The sequence below is a fragment of the Borostomias antarcticus genome (assembly GCF_949987555.1).
Source record: "Borostomias antarcticus genome assembly, chromosome: 31".
Classification (NCBI taxonomy): Eukaryota; Metazoa; Chordata; class Actinopteri; order Stomiiformes; family Stomiidae; genus Borostomias; species Borostomias antarcticus.
The window spans coordinates 2,117,447-2,124,814 of record NC_140264.1 but is presented as its reverse complement, the minus strand read 5'-3'; positions in this window follow the sequence as shown (position 1 = coordinate 2,124,814).

Below are 7,368 nucleotides of genomic sequence, written 5' to 3'. Positions count from 1 at the left end.
TTAGAAAGGAGCTTCTGCTAAACGACTAATGTTAATGTAATGTAAACAGCACAGATAGTATAAAGATCAGTTTACCCCAAAGCAAAGCAGAATGCTTGGCGGTGGTGTGAATCTGGTACCTCGTTCGACGTTTCGCTTGGTAGCAACTTGGTAGCAACAAGTTGATACAGTCATCTCTGTATCACAGGTCATCAAGAATAAAACTCCGTGTACGAACGAGTCCTGCTCTGCTGGAGTTTTAGCTGCTCTTAAAACTCTTTCCATGCCCTGGATGCCATCCCCGTCTTCTCTTTAGCAAAAGCTGTAGCATCCATGGTTAAACTTGGGACTGAATGTAAACAAAGCCGGCGTGTTGGGGAAGGGTGGGGCGGAGAACCCGGAAGCAATAGCCAATGAAAACAAATCATGCTAATCGATCTGCCCGCCCCCAAGCCCGGCTCGAAATCAGCTAAAAACGAGCTTAGTTTGCAGACTAATTATACGTATTTCGTGAACCTAAAACTGTTGTCTGTTATAGTAAGTGGGTTCTTCACAACTTCAACTTTGGTAATACAAAAAAAAAAAAAAAAAAACGTTTTTTGATTTATTTTGCCCTCTAGCGCATTTCGGGGTTTGCCGAGTTGCGGACCAAATCACCAGCCGCTGTCACATATGGTTGTTTTAGATGAGATACAGTACACCACATATCTTATGTACTTCTCTCCAGACTATTTTGGAGTGGGCTAGTACTGGGTTTGAGGGGTAATCGGGACCATCAATAGCTGAACCACGTGAAAGAGCATCCAAAGGGTTGAAAGGACTTACTAGCTCTCGCTCAATTCCTATCCAGCTCAGCTCCACCTCTGACCCCTCCCAGTGCTTAACTATTCTAGACATTTCGAATGCTAGGTTATATAGCCTTACATTGGGTAGAGCCAGACCCCAGATCTCCCTTGATGACCACATTTTCTTCATACCAATCCTTGGTCTCTTCCCGTCCCACAGAAATTCCTTAACAATCTTATCATATTGTTTAAACAACTGAGGTGATATACAAACAGGTAGCATCATGGACGCATAAATGAACTGTGGCGCAACCACCATTTTAATCACATTAATTTTCCCCCATAACGTCAACTTCAATTTCCCCCACTTATCCAAGTTTGTTTTTATCTTCTGGAGAAGTGGTTCCATATTTGAGAGCATTATTTCATCTAAATTAGAGCTTAGTTTAATACCAAGATATTTCATACCTGAAGGTATCCATTTAAAATGAAATGAGGTAACAGCCCTGGAGTGACACGTATTGGATAAAGGCATACTCTCTGATTTGTGCCAATTTATCTTATATCCTGACAATTTAGAATATGAATCAATACACTCAAGTAACACTGGTAATGAGCTGATGGGATCTGCTACCAATGCTAAAATATCATCAGCATACATAAGCAGCTTATGCTCTCTACCCCCTGCATGTACGCCCTTAGTTCTTACATCAGCTCTGAGTCTTAAGGCCAGAGGTTCTAATACTATCGTGAAGAGCAATGGTGAAAGAGCACAGCCCACTCTAGTCCCCCTCGATAGGCAGAAAAAAATTGATATCAGCCCGTTTGTGAGAACAGCTGCTCTCGGATTGGAATAGAGTACCTTAACCCAATTGCAGAAGCCGGGCCCAAACCCGAATTTTGAAAGAGCTAACATCAGGAACCCCCACTCTACTCGATCAAAAGCCTTCTCGGCATCAAGTGACAAGGCCGCTACTGGAACTGGGTTGGAACGATTCATATGCGTAAGGTGAATAAGCCTCCGCATGTTATCAACTGAGGACCTGTTCTTAATGAAACCCACTTGGTCACTATGTATGATATCCGGTAGTACTTTCTCTAAACGTGACGCCAACCTTTTTGTCAGAATCTTACAATCTACCCCAAGTATGGATCTGAGGTATCCCTGTCCTTTTTAGGAATGAGCGAGATTAAGGCATCATTAAATGTACCAGGTAGAGAGCCTGTTTCAAATGCCTCCAAATACACCTTATGTAGAATGGGAGTGAGGATATCTATATATTTCTTATAATATTCAACAGGGAATCCATCCAGACCAGGTGATTTTCCCGTTTTCATGGACATAATAGTGGCTCTGATTTCATCCTCTGTAAGGGGAGCATCCATCCTATTCTTCTGTTCACTAGAAACAGTGGGCAACTGAAGACCAGAGAAAAATGCATCCAATTCCGCTGGGGTCGGTGTACATTCAGATGCGTAGAGATCCATATAAAACTTCTCAAAAACACTGTTGATGTCTTTTGATGAAGTTACTACTACGCCATCACCCTTCTTGATCATTGGCATATTAGTATAGTTATCCTGTCGCTTCAATTGCCTAGCTAGTAGCCTGCCGTTTTTCTCACCCCCTTCATAAAATGTAGTTTTAAGTCTAAATAGGGCATTGAATGAGCCAAATTGATATTATTTTGTGGTTTCGAGTTGATATTATTTATTGAAGGTATTTATCTGATTATTTGGACTATGAACCTAGCATGGACTCAAGGTACCATGTTACCTAACAAAGAACTGTACAATGTGTGAAATTGGGAAAACAATTTGGAAAAAAGAAAAATACTGTATACATAATGTGTTTTGCTGTATATGATGTACTAAATGATGATATGTCTCCCGTAGAAGTGTAAACATTTCTTATTAATTGTTTCTGCATGCCTTGCTATCAACAATTAGGGGCCGGTATGTAGGAGACAAATTGATATTATTTCATGGTTTCGAGTTGATATTATTTATTGAAGGTATTTATCTGATTATTTGGGTATTTTGATTATTTGAGAAGAATGTGATGTGGTACAATGCACCCCCTCTAGTGTCCATTCATTTGTAGAGTGGCTAATGTATAGATGGCAGGAAGTTAGGCCTACCACCAGGAAGGAGTCCAAGTAGACCTGGGTAGGGGTTAAGTCTTTTGACCACACACACAAACACAGAGACAAATGGATTTTGGAATCTAAGCTGAGTTTATCTTGTTATTTTGTATGTTTCATTTCCATGACTTCAAGAGGAACTGCAAAGTGGACTTGATGTTATGGTTAAAAGAAAATAAATCAGTTTTTGTTATACCGTTACCTGGAAGTGTGCGTCAAACTCCCTACCTGCTTGGGCAGTGGTTCGTATAGGTTTGAAACCACTACATTTAGTCAAAAAACTTCCCGTGGACAAATCGGAAAGGAAAGAAAGCTCCGCAAAGGACACGCTGGATACCGTGTTCATTTCCCATTGGTTTGGAATAGAAAGGACAGCTCGCCTGGAAGGATTGAAACTCCTAGAATTCGCCATCGGAGAGTAGGCTAATCACCGCGGATTTATGAATGAGCTGACTATTCAATGTGATCAAACATAATAAGCATAATACGGAAGTGGCAACGAGCGCGCCTACTACTAAATGGAATGTTTGATGGAATGATTACGCTTCGGAAACAACAATCCTAAAACAGCGCTGTGAAAATAATAACGGAGACATAAGCTGAATCCCAATCTGAGTGCGCAAACCGAACTTGCGGCCGCTCGCACTTGCGGCCTGAAGTCTGAGCACTTAATTGACGTCAGCTGGAAGGGCCAGAGGGTGCAAGGGCGCTGAATTGCATAAAAGGTATGGGACAGCACTTCCAGCGGGGCACATGACTGACGTCAGATTTAAAGATGCAGGGACTCGGTATTGTGCTGTATCTCCTTCAGCATCTGCGACGGAGGCAGCGTTTGAGGAGGCGCAGAAGGATCCACATCAATTCTGAGGAGGAAAGTAATGGCCAACTGGCAAACACTGCTTGTGTTGGCCAGTTACTGGCCATGGTGACTGGAATACAGGTAATTAACAACTACACATTGAACTACTGTCCTAGTTAACCCAACATCATATCTAGGGAAAAAAAGGTGATGCAGACACTGTAACAATTCAGTGTAAATGGGAAAAGTGCTTGATAAAGTTTGTTTGTTTGATTGATTGATAGATAATAGGCCACAACCCCTTGATTGCATGTGTGTGATATGCAGCATCTGAAATCCCTGTCCACTCACTCACTCACTCACTCACTTACATATTACTCTCTTGCACCCCCAGGCCCACCCATGCGGCCCATACACCAGGCTAAACAGGCTGGCGCCTGCCCTGAGGGTCTACCTGGACCCTGAGAGAGACATGAGGCCTGACTTCAGGTTGTCTCCACAGGCCTTCAATGGTGTACTGGGCCTCCTGCACCAGGAGAAGGACCATGGCTGGGGACACAACCTGGAAGTGCTCGTGTTCATCTTCTGGCTGGCCCATGCAGCGTCCTACCGGGTGACGGCGCGGGCCTTTGACATCCCCAAGAGCACCATCCACAGAGTGGTGCACAGGATCGGCCAGAGGGTCCGAAAGGCCAGGTCCAAGATCATCTGATCCCCCCCCCCCCAGACACCCTTGACACAGTGGGTCAGGGATTCGGCCGGCTGGCCAGCCATGGGGCCTTCAACAGGGCAGTAGGGGCCATCGATGGATGCCACATTCGCATCAAGCCGCCAAAGCGGAACAAGGTAGACTACTTTAATTACAAGCAATTCTACTCCATCCAGCTCCAGGCCATCTGCGACAGCAGCGGGAGCTTCCTGGATGTGTTTGTGGGCTATCCAGGGTCGGTGCATGACACACGCATCCTGCGCAACAGCCCGGTGTACACCCACTCCCTGTACCCCCCACCTGGCTACTTCCTGCTGGGAGATGGAGGCTACCCTTGCCTAGAGCAGCCCATCTCCATTGTGACGCCGTACAGGCGTCCTGTGCAAGGCAGGGTGCAGGAAAGATTCAACGTGGCGCACTCAAGAGGACGCCACATCTTTTAGAGGAGCTATGGAATGATGAAGGCTCGTTGGCGCTCCATCTTTTTTAAGGCGCTGGAGGTGAGGGTAGGCTTCTGCTCCGATGTTGTCCTGGCCTGCACAGTCCTCCACAACATCTGCCTCAGCCATGGGGACATCATGGAGCTGCCTGAGGATGACCTGGAACAACCTGGTCCCCCTGCGCCACTTGTCCAGGAGCCGACCCAGGAGAGGAGTGGGGCCCACATCAGGGAGAGGCTGTGTGCCCAGGTGTCCGCAACCCAGATCCTGCTGGACCTGTTAGCCCACCATGACTACTGCAGGAGTTGAGTCTTTATTTTGTTGGTGGCCTCTTTTTTCCCTTCAGTCTTCATATTCCCACAAGATGGATGATTTTCAGTTGAGGCATGATAGGACTGATTTTCTGATTTTCAGTTTAGATGCATAATGGGACTGCTTTTTTTGTGGGGGGGGGGATGTCATATTTCAGTTCTGAACAGTCCATGCAGTTAACATTTGGCACAGACCACATGCCTATTTTCCACCACACGGTCCATCCCTTGTCGTGGGGTGGTGGCTTGCGTGCCTCAGTGACCCTGAGAGCTGTGCCAGGGTCACCCATGCTGGCCAGATCAAAGGGTAGAGGCCAGACCAATTGGACCACCTCACCCCAGAGGTTAAATGGGTGCATAGGGCCAACAATCCTATCCACTAAACAGGTACTTATGTAACTCTTGCTGATCAAACTGTGATAATTCCAGTAAGTGTGGGGGAATTGCACTTGTTTCACCTGGCATCGGCATCCCAGGTCTCCCACAACTACAGTACATCTGTTACACTTACATCATCCATGTCTTCCCTTTCTGTTCTGTGCAAATAAAGCCATGTTTAACCACATCACTGTCTACGACTCTTGTGTGTGCGTTGTCAAGGCAGTCATGATCACATAGGTCATTTGTCACAAGTCAAAGCCAAACTTGGGAGTATTCAGGCTTTACTTGTAAACGGTGAATTGTTAGTCTTGACTGTAAAAAAGGGAAACATGATATGACCAAACCCACTACTGTTTTTGCAAAGGAACTCTTCATCCATTTCATGTTCACATCCATGTAGATGCTCCTAATTTCTTCATTGCAGCACATGTACAGTGACATATCAAATCAGAATCTATACAGAATGAAAACATTTCCATGGCACTCCCACATCCCCCCTCTGAGCAATCATTTGCAAGGATCATGCAAGAGGTGGCAATACCATGAAACTGCACTGACACAGATGTGGTGCAACATGTTTTTATTAAATCAAGCCTCCCTGGGTCCAAAAGGTCAAAATATGAATGAGTAATAAAAGAAAGACAATAAAACATGTGGCACAATACTAGGAAATACAAAGGAAATAAAGGAATATTTGGGGGGCTATTTATTCCCTGCCCACTTGTCCAGTATGTTGAGGAGGCGGTCGAATCGCCTCCCATCCTCCGCTTCAGTCTCCCTCAGCTGCCTCTCCTGCTCTGCGTGCCTCCGGTCCAGCTCTGCCTGCCGCGCTGCCTGCCTCCCATCTAGCTCCACCTGCCTCCTCTCCTGTTGCTGCATCCACTCCCTGAGGAGTTCAGGTGGGTCTAGATGGTTGGCCTTACTTTTCCTCTTCCCACCCCCAGGCTGCTGGGTGGATGGACCTGTGGAAGAGGAGGAGGGGCCAGAGGTAGAGGGGCGTGAGGGGCCGGAGGAGGGCCCAGAGGGGCTGGAGGGGGTGGGAGGGTCAGGTGGGCCGGAGGAGAGGCTGGAAGACTCTGGGGCAGAGGACCAGTGAACACCATCGTCTGAGTCGCCCGACTCCACCACACTGGAGATGGTGTTCACCGGTGTGATGGAGTCCCTCTGCCCCAGAGCCTCGTGCATGGCCTCAAAGTACGGCCAGGTGGCGGCTGATAGTCTCCCCTGAGTTCCACTCCCTGTCCGGGGGTTCAGGAGCTCCTGTGTGGCAAAGATCAGATAAAATGATATGAGATGTCTTTCATTTCTGGTCAGAGGGTGAAATTAAGTTTGTGACAGCGGTACACTTGCAGAAAGTGATGATGAGGATGCACACAAATATACAATAGTATACTGACAATCATGCTGAGGGACACCCAAGACACCACAGTGCTACAGGAATAGCCTTGCCACAACCACTAGTGTGAAATTAATCCCCATAGATAGGGCTACATGATCCTATGACCCATTAATATCAGTGGGTAACGTGTATTTCTTCACCCTGTATATTTTCTTCAGGTTTTCCCATTTTTTCTTGGCTTGGGCATTTGTTAGAATGCCATCAAGACCAATCTCTCTTAAGACCACCCTGTTGGAGAACACGGACACACACAATGAAGCCTGTGGGTGACCATATGAGTCAATTGACACATTTTGGCATGTAGAGAATGACATCAATACTCTTGATTGCTGGCCGTTCCATCCATTGGTTTCAATAGGCTGATTGATACTCTTTACGGTATGTTAATACTCAGTTGGGCATGTAACTGGTACTCAGATAG